Genomic DNA, 3,254 nt, shown 5'->3' with positions numbered 1-3,254 from the left:
ATGCCAAAATAGGTTTTCTATCAATTCCAATACTGGTGTAATTAACCTGAAATTCCCTGAGCCTGTCTACTAATGATAAATACACGGTAAGCAAGAAATACTCTTTTGATTATTAGGTTTCTATTGAGCAAAGAAAAAAAGTTTTATATGGAACAATGGTTCATCGCCATTGAATTGAAACCATACATTCATAAAGTAAATTAGTTTGCATTAGTGAAGAAATATACTTCGATGATTTTCCTAAATTAGCAGGCAAACAGCTATGAGCTTCACTCTTCTGATCAGCCAGATCTAGCCTCTCATACCTACCCTACTATGTCATTTAAAAAATAAACAATCACCAATCATTGAAGCTACAAGATAATACACAACTAAGTCAAACACATGTGTGAATAAATAAGCTTTACATTTCTCTAAGTAATCTGAAGGCTAAAGGGAGAGGAATGTCTCATGCAGGGGCTAGCAGTAACAATTTGGATTGCATTGAGCTAACTCATTAAAAGCTTATTGATTTAAAAATGTAATTGTTGAAAAAGATTAATAAGAAATGTGATTATTTTTTTAAGGTGTTGTAAGTAATGATCTCTCTGTGAATGAAAACATTTCTCTTCTCTTGAATTAGATGGGGGTGAAAGCTGAAGATCAAGGATTTCCATCAAAAATGGCACTTACTCCAGTAACAGTAAATGTCAATAGAAATATGAAACACCGGATGGACTCGCCAGAACTATACAGAAAATGTTCTTGAAATTATCCCAAATACAGTATTACTGCCAACTTCATGCATTTGACTTTGATAATCAGGTAGGCAGTAAATAAGTTTCTTTTGATAAATGCTGTGTGAAATTTAATTGCTTAATACGTTCTGATATTTTTATTTGAAGAAACATATGTCACATCACATCACATCACATCACATACATACATGTATACATTCATACATACATACATACATACATACATACATACATACATACATACATACATACATACATACATACATACATACATACATACATACATACATACATACATACATACATTCATACATACATACATACATACATACATACATACATACAAATATATACATGTATGTCTGTATATGTGTGTTGAGTATTTGTATATATGTGCATATATAAAATGTACATAAATGTATATATGATATATGTATATAAATATATACATATATACATACAAACATACATCTATCTGCCTATGTAAGTATGTATGTATGTATGAATGAATGTATGCATGTATGTACTGTTTATTAAAGCCAAAAGATTTTTTCGGCTTTAATAAATAGTATATTACTCTACCTTTGGTGTTTGAGTACTGTTTCTCACTCTTGTTTTGCATTTATTGTTATTATGTGTTGTGTGTGTGTGTGGTGTATATTATTACACACACACACACACATATATATATATAACATATATATACTTATATACATCCATATAATATATATATATATAGATATATATATATATTATATATATATCTATATATATATATAATATATATATATTATACTATATATATATTATAAATATATATACATATATATATATCTATATATATATATATACATATATATATATATATATATATATATATATATACATATATATATATATTATATATATATATATATATATATATATATATATAATATAATCTATATATATATATATATATATACATATTATATTACATATATATATATATATATAATCTATATATATAACAATATATATATTATAAATATATATATATACATAATATATACATATATATATTATATATATATATATATACATATATATAATATACATATATATATACATATATATATCTATATATAACAATATATATATATATATACATATATATATATATAATATATACATATATACATTATATATATATATATATAATTATATATATATATATATACTATATATATATACAGATATATAATATATATATATAATATATATATATATACATATATATATATATATACTATATATATATATTATATATATACATATATATATATAATTATATACATATTATTATACATATATATACATATATATATATATATATATATATACCCTATATATACTATATATAATATATATATATAACATATATATATATTATCTATAGACATATATATATAAAAGCCGTGGACATGAGATGAATGAGGCCAAAAAAAAAGAGGAAAACTGAAGCTAAAACTCAGACAAAGAAGCCAAGGGACAAGGCAGCCAGGGACAGAGGCAAACCTAACGGTCCATATGCCAAAAAGGATGGAAACAAGCAGCGCACACGGTATGTAGGTTCTACTGAAAGGTGCCTGCGGCATGGAGAGGAAGGTGCAGGCTGCCGCTTTGCACATCCGGGACCCTGGCCACAGAAAACAACCACGAAGGAAATGGGATGGACCAGGCATCACCTGCCCCAAAACGGAGGTACGCAGATGTGGTGCGTACCACAAACCACCAACGTGTTGTTGAAAGGGCAGCTGCTGAGCAGAATCTTTTTTGTGCATGGCACAAAAGATTGTACAGCAGCTAACCTGGCTCCATCAGGCTCAGGCTCGCAGATGGAACTGCCCACAGTTCACAAGACCGCCACAGCAGATGGACCCAGGTGTGGACAACGCCGGCAACAGCATACACCTCACCTCGATGCTCCTACTGAACATCAGAGGTTTACTAACACACAGTAACAGGACAAAAGTCCCGTTCCTGAGAGACTTTGTCGCATGCAATCAAGCCTTATGCATGGCACTCACAGAAACGCATCTGAAACCGGACATAGCAGATGCGGAATTACACATACCACAGTATGTTGTACTAGACCGACAGGAAAGAAAGGAGTCATGAGAGTTGCTATGTACATCCGTGGGGACTCCCACCCCAGGTCCTTTGTCATACTCAAAACCGGTGTGTGGACCACACTAATTGTACACATAAGGCAACTTGATGTAGTTGTGTGTGCTACATATCGCCCTCCAGATGCCCCAAGTCATATGGCAAGTTCGAGGACTGCCTTTTAAAAATAGAAGAAGTTCTAACCACATTAGAACAACACATAAGTGTACTTCTCATGGGAGACTTCAATCTAACCGAATGTCAGATGGCCCGAGGGCCTTTCTCTCCCAGGAATGACAAGATGTGAACGTGGACAGGCGAGGTCCCTCCTGAACCTCACCAACACCCTGTACATGGAGCAAGTAATAC

General features: G+C 30.8%; 1 protein-coding gene across 1 annotated transcript in view; it reads left to right on the top strand.

The window, feature by feature from the left end:
- The window catches only part of LOC115211772, a 412,137-nt gene that overhangs the window by 230,806 nt on the left and 178,077 nt on the right, over positions 1–3,254 (top strand). The gene's annotated exons all lie outside the window — the stretch shown is intronic.

The sequence above is a fragment of the Octopus sinensis genome, linkage group LG5 (assembly GCF_006345805.1).
Source record: "Octopus sinensis linkage group LG5, ASM634580v1, whole genome shotgun sequence".
In the NCBI taxonomy this organism is placed as follows: Eukaryota; Metazoa; Mollusca; class Cephalopoda; order Octopoda; family Octopodidae; genus Octopus; species Octopus sinensis.
This window is presented reverse-complemented; position numbering and strand designations above follow the sequence as displayed.